The sequence below is a fragment of the Cherax quadricarinatus genome, chromosome 12 (assembly GCF_038502225.1).
Source record: "Cherax quadricarinatus isolate ZL_2023a chromosome 12, ASM3850222v1, whole genome shotgun sequence".
NCBI lineage: Eukaryota > Metazoa > Arthropoda > Malacostraca > Decapoda > Parastacidae > Cherax > Cherax quadricarinatus.
The window spans coordinates 45,810,018-45,822,765 of record NC_091303.1 but is presented as its reverse complement, the minus strand read 5'-3'; the positions used below and the strand labels follow the sequence as shown (position 1 = coordinate 45,822,765).

Sequence of the window (12,748 nt, the reverse complement as noted above, 5' to 3'; positions counted from 1 at the left end):
CCCCTTATGTGTGCTGGGAGGCAGCTGAACAGTCTCGGGCCCCTGACACTTATTGTATGGTCTCTTAACGTGCTAGTGACACCCCTGCTTTTCATTGGGGGGATGGTGCATCATCTACCAAGTCTTTTGCTTTCGTAGTGAGTGATTTTCGTGTGCAAGTTCGGTACTAGTCCCTCTAGGATTTTCCAGGTGTATATAATCATGTATCTCTCCCTCCTGCGTTCCAGGGAATACAGGTTTAGGAACCTCAAGCGCTTCCAATAATTGAGGTGTTTTATCTCCGTTATGTGCGCCGTGAACGTTCTCTGTACATTTTCTAGGTCGGCAATTTCACCTGCCTTGAAAGGTGCTGTTAGTGTGCAGCAATATTCCAGCCTAGATAGAACAAGTGACCTGAAGAGTGTCATCATGGGCTTGGCCTCCCTAGTTTTGAAGGTTCTCATTATCCATCCTGTAATTTTTCTAGCAGATGCGATTGATACAATGTTATGGTCCTTGAAGGTGAGATCCTCCGACATGATCACTCCCAGGTCTTTGACGTTGGTGTTTCGCTCTATTTTGTGGCCAGAATTTGTTTTGTACTCTGATGAAGATTTAATTTCCTCATGTTTACCATATCTGAGTAATTGAAATTTCTCATCGTTGAACTTCATATTGTTTTCTGCAGCCCACTGAAAGATTTGGTTGATGTCCGCCTGGAGCTTTGCAGTGTCTGCAATGGAAGACACTGTCATGCAGATTCGGGTGTCATCTGCAAAGGAAGACACGGTGCTGTGGCTGACATCCTTGTCTATGTCGGATATGAGGATGAGGAACAAGATGGGAGCGAGTACTGTGCCTTGTGGAACAGAGCTTTTCACCGTAGCTGCCTCGGACTTTACTCTGTTGACGACTACTCTCTGTGTTCTGTTAGTGAGAAAATTATAGATCCATCGACCGACTTTTCCTGTTATTCCTTTAGCACGCATTTTGTGCGCTATTACGCCATGGTCACACTTGTCGAAGGCTTTTGCAAAGTCTGTATATATTACATCTGCATTCTTTTTGTCTTCTAGTGCATTTAGGACCTTGTCGTAGTGATCCAATAGTTGAGACAGACAGGAGCGACCTGTTCTAAACCCATGTTGCCCTGGGTTGTGTAACTGATGGGTTTCTAGATGGGTGGTGATCTTGCTTCTTAGGACCCTTTCAAAGATTTTTATGATATGGGATGTTAGTGCTATTGGTCTGTAGTTCTTTGCTGTTGCTTTACTGCCCCCTTTGTGGAGTGGGGCTATGTCTGTTGTTTTTAGTAACTGTGGGACGACCCCCATGTCCATGCTCCCTCTCCATAGGATGGAAAAGGCTCGTGATAGGGGCTTCTTGCAGTTCTTGATGAACACAGAGTTCCATGAGTCTGGCCCTGGGGCAGAGTGCATGGGCATGTCATTTATCGCCTGTTCGAAGTCATTTGGCATCAGGATAACATCGGATAGGCTTGTGTTAATCAAGTTTTGTGGCTCTCTCATAAAAAATTAATTCTGATCTTCAACTCTCAGTCTGGTTAGCGGCTTGCTAAAAACTGAGTCATATTGGGACTTGAGTAGCTCACTCATTTCCTTGCTGTCATCTGTGAAGGACCCACCATCTTGTTTAAGTAGGGGCCCAATACTGGACGTTGTTCTCGATTTTGATTTGGCATAGGAGAAGAAATACTTTGGGTTTCTTTCGATTTCATTTATGGCTTTTAGTTCTTCCCGCGATTCCTGACTCCTAAAGGATTCTTTTAGCTTAAGTTCGATGGTTGCTATTTCTCTGACCAGTGTCTCCCCACCCATTTCAGATATATTGACCTCTTTTAGCCGCTCTGTTATTCTTTTCCATCGCCTGTAAAGGGAGCGCCTGTCTCTTTCTATTTTACATCTACTCCTCCTTTTTCTTAGAGGAATAAGCCTTGTGCATACATCGAGTGCCACCGAGTTAATCTGTTCTAGGCATAAGTTGGGGTCTGTGTTGCTTAGTATATCTTCCCAGCTTATATCAGTTAGGACTTGGTTTACTTGGTCCCACTTTATGTTTTTGTTATTGAAGTTGAATTTGGTGAATGTTCCCTCGTGACTAATCTCATTATGTCGGTCTGGGGCTCCGCGCATACATGTCTGAACCTCAATTATGTTGTGATCTGAGTATATTGTTTTTCATATGGTGACATTTCTTATCAGATCATTATTGTTAGTGAAGATGAGGTCTAGTGTATTCTCCAGTCTAGTAGGCTCTATTATTTGCTGGTTTAAATTGAAATTTGTGCAGAGATTTAAAAGCTCGTGTGAGTGTGAGTTTTAATCAGAGCTGCCTCCTGGTGTTATTACTGCAACAATATTATTTGCTATATTCCTCCATTTTAGGTGCCTTAAGTTGAAATCCCCCAGGAGCAAGATGTTGGGTGCAGGAGCTGGAAGATTTTCCAGACAGTGGTCAATTTTTAACAGCTGTTCCTGGAATTGCTGGGATGTTGCATCCGGAGGCTTGTAGACTACCACAATGACTAGGTTTTGGTTCTCGACCTTTACTGCTAAAACTTCCACTACATCATTTGAGGCATTTAGCAGTTCTGTGCAAACAAGTGACTCTGCAATGGACAGGCCAACCCCCCCCTTTTGCCTGTTCACTCTGTCACATCTGTATAGGTTGTAACCTGGGATCCATATTTCGTTGTCCAAGTGATCCTTTATGTGGGTCTCAGTGAAAGCCGCGAACATTGCCTTTGCCTCTGCAAGCAGTCCACGGATGAAAGGTATTTTGTTGTTTGTTGCTGGCTTTAGACCCTGTATATTTGCAAAGAAGAATGTTATCGGACTGGTGGTATTGTTGGTACTGGGGGGGGATTTTTTTTCCGGCATTAGTATCTGTATCTGTTGGTTTGGAGTGGAGGCCATCGACTGTGGTTCCACTCCAGGAATGACTGGATTTGGTGTACGATTTCTGCCATTTCCTGCCAGTTTTTTTTCCTTCCTGGCACTAAAAAACCTCTCCCTCTTGAGTGGCTGTGGCTACCCAGGTTTTCCCATGGCCTGGATGTTTTGTATCTTTTTGTCCCCTTTAGATGGTATGCCTGGAAATTTAAGTTATAGCACAGTCTTTCCTGTACTGAAGAGGTACACAGTTCAGGGTGAAAAAGCTTACAGGAAGGGAGTTTGCATTTTCCTGTTGTCATATGGGCATGGCATTTTCTAGGGTGGTCATAGTTGCACGTCCCATCTGTTTTTCCAGATTTCCCATGCCAGCAGATACCGAGTGCATAGTATGTGCACAGGCTTGGTTTCCGTTTGCCTTGGGTTTCTGTGACTGTATTCCCTGTTGGTGCATGTTTCCCTGTCTTACTTCTATCCTCCCTAGCACCAACAATGGAGCTCCCACCAGTTGTTTTTGGTAATATATCCTCACTATTGCTAGTGGAGTCTGTTATGGGGCTATAGGACCCAACATGTATTTATAAGTAACAGTTACTCTGGAATACCTAATTATATTGAATTGATGGGGACTTTGCTCTAAATGTCAAAAGGACTGATCAACCTTATGACTGAGAGGCAGCTGGGTCAAGCCTATTTTTCTCAATATAATAGGTTATACTATAGACACATAAACACACAATTTAAATAAGTAGTTTATAAAGTTGTATTTCTTTTTGTAAAAGTAAAATTAAGGTGTGGTAGAATTGTGGTAACTGGAGAATTGTGCTTGGCAACAGTCTTTTGTTTTGGTGGGAGGAGCTTAGCCTCTCTCTCTCTCTCTCTCTCTCTCTCCCTCTCACTGACTCGCTCTCTCTGTGGCTGACCTTCAACCTGGCAGGATCTATGGTTCCTTCTTCTATCTTTTGGGGCATTATGTGTGCTCCAGGGGTGAGTTTTTATAATTTAAGTTGTGGCTACCATACCCAGTGTGTCAAAACACTGGTTAGCCCAGAGTTATGTCAGGAAGAGTGAAGGACAAGAGTTGTTGCAACACACCATGTGGAGCACAGGCATGGAGTGTGTAGATTTAGTTTTGAAACTGGAGGCTGTGATTGTATATTCTGTACATATCTATTGAGAATACAGTTATATTTTTATAGTAGTAGTTTACATAACCTGTGAAGAGGGCTGGTGAAAGGGTATCAGAGACACTCAAGATGATCAGCCATGATGTAAGTATTACCCCTAGACAAATAAGACCATTAAGTAAAAGCTACCCCACACTAGAACATGTAGTGAGAACCTTACTATCAAAGTAATAAGGGACAAACCAACGTAACAGAGTCCTCTTGTTTGCTATTTCCTGCGGTATTTTTAGTTTGCAATATTGGTTTTATCTTATCTTTGACTACACTTGTTTCCCTACTATGGCTCCTGTCCCCTATGAGGTCATTTATATGTATTCCTTCCTGCGTATAATTCCCGACTACCTGGACAAAATCTCCAGCTTCACCATTACTGTCTCCCAGGACAGCATCTCCAGCTTCGTAAAAGGACACAAGTGCAACTAATGTGACATTTATTGTGGCAACGTTTTGCTCTCCAGGAGCTTTATCAAGCTTGATAAAGCTCCTGGAGAGCGAAACGTTGCCACAATAAATGTCACATTAGTTGCACTTGTGTCCTTTTACTTTACATATTGTCGGTAATTCTACCAACTTTATTACAATCTCCAGCTTCACCATTACTGTCTCCCAGGACAGCATCTCCAGTTTCACCATTACTTTCTCCCAGGACAGCACCTCCAGCTTCACCATTACTGTCTCCCAGGACAGCACCTCCAGCTTCACCATTACTGTCTCCCAGGACAGCACTATCAGCCCCACATTTACTGACTACCAGGACATCATCTCCAGCCTTACAGTTTCTGACTACATGGCCAGTATCAAGGGCAGTACCATTCAGCCCAGACTTTTTATGTTCCCATCTGTTGTAGAAAGCTTCCAGGTTTTCTATGAAAGCAGCTTTGATGTTGACCTCTTTTAATACCCTTGTGATTTTAGTCCACAGATTTATCTCATTTGGGCATACCCAAAAACACTTCCCTGTTTTAATACTGCTTGTAGCTAGTTCTTGGATATCTGCACAAGGGGCGTGACACCAATTTCCACAACAATGACAATTTATGCATGTGGAAGCTCGTTTGTTTGACTGACCACAGACTACACACAACTTCATAATGATTTGAATGGTTGATTTACTGCAATTCTACTAGCAACCTCTTGAATATTCTATTAATAACCTCCTTAAATGAAGCTCTAGCTATTTGTATTTCTGTTTCTAACTGTTTTTGTATATTGGACAGCTTACCGTGCACGTTCCTGATATATATTTAATGTTTGTGTTTATAAGGGCGCCTACAACCCCATCCGTTTACAGTCTGCTTTATTGTCCAACGAAACCGTTTGAAACCAGTCCAGGGTTCGGACCAGTCAAGGGTTCGGACCAGTCGATCTGATCTGATCAGTGGGTCACTTATTTAAACCATACTGGTCGGTGATTTGAGCTAACACATGAAGGATCTACTGGAAATTATCTACCCGAGTAATATGTGATTTGATTGATACAAAAGTATAACTTGCGTGTCGAAGAGCCGGTGACTGCTGGCAGCTCCTACAATGACGAACGGTCGACCTCAACCCTTGTTTATCAATCGCTGTATCTAGCTTTTCTATTTTTTTTCCGTCTCCACCACAATAAATGCTATATTATCACTATAGTTAACTGGTGCAAATTTTGGAGGAAGGACGCTTTTTCTGGAGTAATAATTGCTTCTCGTTGTGTATATTGCGACCACTGGTAACTACAGGTTATATGAAATTCACAGTATATGTCTGGTATTTCAAGAAAAAAGAAACTAATGAAAGTCACTCCACTCCACTAAGTACCATTATAATACTGGTTAGTTGCTACTACAACACTGTATTCTGCTATTCACTGGTATCACTAGATTATATGCGAGTACACTAGCAAGCCAGGAAGATTATTAAAAACAGCTGACCTGTGGTAAGTTTCTGGCAACTTCTGGCACCTGCCTCTATAGGCTTATCACTTCATTTACAAAATCACCTGTTTTCAAATGACACTTTAGCCTTTATCATCAATATACTAGGGAGCCACTGTAGTATACACTATGTATACTCAATGTTTTCAGGGAGACTTTCTTTCCTCTGACACGAAGTTCAATTATTATTATTTTTTTCACACGGGACACAGGCCTATGATTCCCCTCTGGCAGTAAACTCTGCTAGGTAGTGCACACTAATTCTCCTTTTTTGACTCAGTATATAATGTTTTCCGCCCAAGATTGGTTCCAGGCGCTAGAGGGATGTATCGTATAGGATTGATGACACAAATTAAAGTTCTAGCACGTAAGAGCGACCGTGAAAACACGAGAAAACCCGGAGCACAATGAGGCACGCTGACACCTTTAAGAAGAGGTAAGGCCACAAGGGATTCAAAGACTAACCCAAAAGGGTTTTTCCAGGTATACAGAAGAAAGATTATGGACAAAACAGGCCCACTTAAGCTCAGGTCAGATCACTGACAGTGATAAGGATATATTTTTACCCAGGAAAATATAGCAAAATTCCAGAAGTAATAGATTATGTAGAACAGGATGATAATAAACTATGCACGATTAGGGTAACTAGTGATACGGTTCTCAGACAAATAGAGAAATTAAAACCTAACAAATCCCCAGGCCCTGATGAACTGTTTGCAAGGGTATTAAAGGAATGTAAAGAGGAACTTAGCATACCTTTGGCTATTCATTTCAACATGTCACTACAAACTAGCACAGTGTCTGATAAGTGGAAAATGGCAAATGTAATACCTGTTTACAAGGCACGTGACAGGTCCTTAGCTTCGAACTATAGATCAATAAGCCTTACCTCCATTGTGGGAAAATTTATGGAATCAATAATTGCCGAAGCAATTCGCAGCCATCTTGAAAGACAAATTGATTAATGAATCTCAGCAAGGTTTTACAAAGGGGTATTCCTGTCTTACGAATTTACTAACTTTCTTCATTAAGGTATTTGAGGAGGTAGATCATGGTTTAGAGCAGGTCACTCCTGTCTGTCCCAACTACTGGATCACTACGACAAGGTCCTAGATGCACTAGAAGACAAAAAGAATGCCGATGTAATATACACAGACTTTGCAAAAGCCTTCGACAAGTGTGACCATGGCATAATAGCGCACAAAATGCGTGCTAAAGGAATAACAGGAAAAGTTGGTAGAAGGATCTATAATTTTCTGACAAATAGAACACAAAGAGTAGTAGTCAACTGATTAAAGTCTGAGGCGGCTATGGTGAAAAGCTCTGTTCTGCAAGGCACAGTACTCGCTCCCATCTTGTTCCTCATCCTCATATCTGACATAAACAAGGATGTAAGCCACAGCACCGTGTCTTCCTTTGCAGATGATGCCCGAATCTGCATGACAGTGTCTTCCATTGCAGACACTGCAAGGCTCCAGGTGGACATCAACCAAATCTTTCAATGGGCTGCAAAAAACAATATGAAGTTCAATGACGAGAAATTTCAATTACAGTGGAACCTCTACTTGCGAGCGTGTCCACGTGCAAGTTTTTCCAAATACGAGCAGTCGATGGGTCGATTTTTTGCTTCCATACGCGAGCAAAATTTCCACAAGCGAGCAGACCTCAAGGCAGGTTCCTTGACACTGGTGAGGGGCTCTTGCTCTTGATCTCAGGAATTGTATCTCATTTGTTTGTTGGACTATCTTATTGAAACTTGGGCAATGTATGATGGAAAGATGTTTCTTAATGTACACCAAAAATGAAAGAAATCTAAGCATAAATAATGGAGTTCACTTCTCAGCAATTAGCCACTCCTTAGTGGTAATTTTGAATGGTTTTTATAGTTGTATTCTCGTTTTTTTGGTCTCATTTGATAGAATGGAAGATATATTACAGAAATAGATATGATTTTGATTGCTTTCACGATGAAAAGTACCTTGAAATTGAGCTCAACCTAGGAGAAATGGTCCATTGCTTGGCTGTTTCAGTGTAAACAAATGACGTCACAGCAAATCTTATATTTTTTGTGTGAATAAAAATTACAAATTATTTATAAAATAATAATAATAATAATAATAATAATAATAATAATAATAATAATAATAATAATAATAATAATAATAATAATAATAATAATGAAAGAAATCTAAGCATAAATAATGGAGTTCACTTCTCAGCAATTAGCCACCCCTTAGCGGCAATTTCAAATGGTTTTTATGGTTGTATTCTCGGTTTTTTGGTCTCATTTGATAGAATGGAAGATATATTACAGAAATAGATATGATTTTGATTGCTTTCATGATGAAAAATGCCTCGAAATAGAGCTCAACCTAGGAGAAATGGTCCATTGCTTGGCTGTTTCAGAGTAAACAAATGACGTCACTGTCCATTCCAATATGCAGTCGTGAATGGGTTGACATATTTATATAATTATTGCAATAAGGAATAACAGTAAATCTTATATTTTTGTGTGAATAAAAATTACAAATAATTTATATAATAATAATAATAATAATAATAATAATAATAATAATAATAATAATAATAATAATATGTATAATAATAATATGAATAATAACAATACGTATAATAATAATAATAATAATAGTATAATACAATAATAATAATAATAATAATAATAATAATAATAATAATAATAATAATAATAATAATAATAATAATAATAATAATAATATGTATAATAATGATACATATATAATAATAATGTACTACATATAATAATTATAATAACAGACGGCTTCAAAAGGCCGTCACTAGATGGCAGTGTTTACCACAACATAGAGGGAGCGGTTGTGGCCACCTCCACCTGTTACATAATGACATATTTTATTCATTCTAGAGTATATATCGTGTTTCTATGTTATTTATATTGTCTGTTATGTCATATTAGATGAACTGTGATATATAAATAAGCCGTATAGATGATATTAGCAAAATTATTTAAGTACAGAATTCCACTGGAACGGATTAATTGCCCGGTCTCCAGACAAACTGTCCTCCACCGCCGATACTACTAAATGAATGACATATTTTATTCATTCTAGAGTATATATCATGTTTCTATGTTATTTATATTGTTTATTATGTCATATTAGATGAAGTGAGATAGATAGACAAGCCGTAGAGTTGATATTAGCGAAATTATTTAAGTACAGAATTCCACTGGAACGGATTAATTGCATTTCAATTAATTTAAATGAGGAAAATTAACTCTGCAAACGAGCAAATCCAGTTGTGAGCAAGGTCATAGAAAGGATTAAACTCGCAAGTAGAGGTTCCACTCCACTCTGAAATGGTAAACATGAGGAAATTAAAACTTCATCAGAGTATAAAACAAATTCCATCCACACAATAGAGCGAAAAACTAACGTCAAAGACCTGGGAGTGATCATGTCGGAGGATCTCACCTTCAAGGACCATAACATTGTATCAATCGCATCTGCTAGAAAAATGACAAGATGGATAATGAGAACCTTCAAAACTAGGGAGGCCAAGCCCATGATGACAATCTTCAGGTCACTTGTTCTATATAGGCTGGAATATTGCTGCACACTAACAGCACCTTTCAAGGCAGGTGAAATTGCTGACCTAGAAAATGTACAGAGAACTTTCACAGCATGCACAACCGAGATAAAACACCTCAATTACTGGGAGCACTTGAAGTTCCTGAACCTGTACTCCGTGGAATGCAGGCGGGAGAGACACATGATTATATACACCTGGAAAATCCTAGAGGGACTAGTACCAAACTTGCACACGAAAATCACTCCCTACGAAAGCAAAAGACTCGGCAGATGATGCACCATCCCCCCAATGAAAAGCAGGGGTGTCACTAGCACACTAAGAGACAACACAATAAGTGTTAGGGGCCCAAGACTGTTCAACTGCCTCCCAGCATACATAAGGGGGATTACCAATAGACCCCTGGCAGTCTTCAAGCTGGCACTGGACAAGCACCTAAAGTTGGTACCTGACCAGCCGGGCTGTGGTTCATACATTGGATTGCATGCAGCCAGCAGTAACAGCCTGGTTGATCAGGCCCTGATCCACCATGAGGACTGGTCACAAACCAGGCTGCAGGGATGTTGACCCCCAGAACTCTCTCCAGGTAAACTCCAGGTATGGTATTGAATATGGACTTCAGTAAGGTTTTAGATAGAGTTCTACATCAGAGGCTATTGAGGAAACCTAAGGCACATGCAATAGGAGAAATTTTTTCCTAGGTAAAGGCATGGTTGACAAATAGGCTGCAGAGAGCTTGCATAAATGGGGAGAAATCAGAATGGGGGCACATCACAAGCAATGTTCCACAGAGGTCAGTGTTGGGCCCCTTGTTCACAATCTACATAAATGACATAGATGAGGGAATAAATAGCGACATTAGCAAATTTGCTGATGATATTAAAATAGGCCGTCCAATTCATTCTAATGAGGACATTAGAGCACTCCAGGATGATATGAATCGACTGATGCAGTGGTTGGAGAAGTGGCAGATGCAGTTTAATATAGACAAATGCCAAGATCTAAATGTTGGAGAGGAAAATAACCATGTCACATATAAACTAAATAATGTAGATCTTAATATTACTGATTGCAAAAAGGATTTAGGAGTACTGGTTAGCAGTAATCTAAAACCAACACAACAGTGTGTTAGTGTTCGCAATAAAGCTAACAGAATCCTTGGCTTCGTAGCAAGAAGTATAAATAATAGAAGTCCTCAGGTTGTTTTTCAACTCTATACAGTAGGGCCCCACTTCACGGTGTTTCACTTTACGGCATTCCGCTAACACGGTCATTTCATATTATGACCAAAACTCGCTATATGGCTCCCCCCACCTGACTTTCTAATACGATCACCGCGCCCCACCCGGTTTGTTTACATTCTCTGTGAGATCCGTAAGCACAAAGTCTCTCCATTATGTCTGGAAACTCCAAAATTTTAAGTGTTTTTAAAAGTTATTTCATATTTTATATATACTCTGATAATTATACTTATGTATACCTGTACTTAAATAATGTGCTGGCATGCAGGTACACATTAAAATCAGTAAGTGTTTTATGTCTCCAGACGTCATATTATTATTGATAATAATAATCACCGAGTCTCATTTAAATGTCGTATATTACGTTAATATACACATTTTCATTAATCCATCTATGATATTTTTTCAAAATTATATAATAAACACGATGCATAACATATAAATATGATAAATACACCCCACAGTAGAATAAATAAACATAAATATGAGATGTGGTAGCAGACGACTTGCACAAGTGACGCCATATTAGAAATAATAATAATCATCATCATCACCGAGTCTCATTAAATGTCGTATATTACGTTAATATACACATTTTCATTAATCCATCCATGATATTTTTTTCAAAATTATATAATAAACATGATACATAACATATAAAGATGATAAATACACCCCACAATAAAATAAATGGACATAAATATGAGATGTGGAAGCCAGATAACTTGTACAAGTGGTGCCAAGAATAACGTTTTCACTAATCTAACATAAGAGAAAATGTGTTACTAGGGGTAACTGTAGAAAATTATTCCTTTCGTATGTATGTAAGTAAGTTTATTCAGGTATACACAAATACAATTACATAGATTATCATACATAACAGCATATGTGTAGAGAACCTAGGATAACCCAAAAAAGTCAGACAGAGTGACTTATTTCCATTGCCTTCACTCAGAGCGTCATTTCTTCTCAAAATGATGTTACATGAGAATGGGAGTGTTCTTCTTTATTTATTCTACCGTATCAATGTAGAGACAACCTGTACACAATGTAACTTGTACACAAACCAGACATGTACATTGTTTGTTTACAAAACTTACCTTCGCCTGGTTTGTTTACATAACTCTGCGCCTGTCCTCTCTCATGCACTCATTCTTTCTCTCTCATTTATTCATTTTATCTCATTTACTTACTCCTGACCCTACATTAAGACTACAAATATTTTAAGGTAAGTAATGAGTGAACTGTATATACATTTTATTGCTCTGGGATGCTTAAATATCATAGAATATACGTGTGGGTGGGTTGGTCTGGTATGGTAGCCCAGCTGACTACCATACATACCACACTTGATTTTTTACAATAAATACTACTCACCTCACCCTAGATTAAGACTTCAAATATTTTAAGGTAAGTAATGAGTGAACTGTATAAGCATTTTATCGCTCTGGGATGCTTAAATGTAATAGAATATTATGTGTAGGTGGGGTGGCCTGGTATGGTAGCCCGGCTGACTACCATACACACCATACTTGATTTCTTACAATAAATACTACTTGTCTCACCCTAGATTAAGACTATAAATATTTTAAGGTAAGTAATGAGTGCACTATGTGTGTATTGTACTTTTTTGTTGTTTTTTGATGCTTAGTTCTATTGCTAACTTAATATATGTTAGTGTAAACTTGTTATCTAGTATTTGTATGCATTTATAAGTGGAAAAAAAGTAATGCTGGCAGTGGTAGTGGCAGAGGTAATGCTGGTAGTAGTAGTATTGGTAATGATGGTAGTGGAAGTAGTAGGGGTAATACTGGTAGTGGTAGTGGTAATGCTGGTAGTGGTAAGGCTGGTAGTGGTAATGCTGGTAGTGGTAGTGGTAATGCTGGTAGTAGTAGTGGTAGTGGTAAGGCTGGTAGTGGTAATGCTGG

General features: G+C 39.1%; 1 protein-coding gene across 1 annotated transcript in view; it reads right to left on the bottom strand.

The window, feature by feature from the left end:
* Positions 1–12,748, bottom strand: part of LOC128686555 (ATP-binding cassette sub-family C member 5) — a 537,407-nt gene that overhangs the window by 251,799 nt on the left and 272,860 nt on the right. The gene's annotated exons all lie outside the window — the stretch shown is intronic.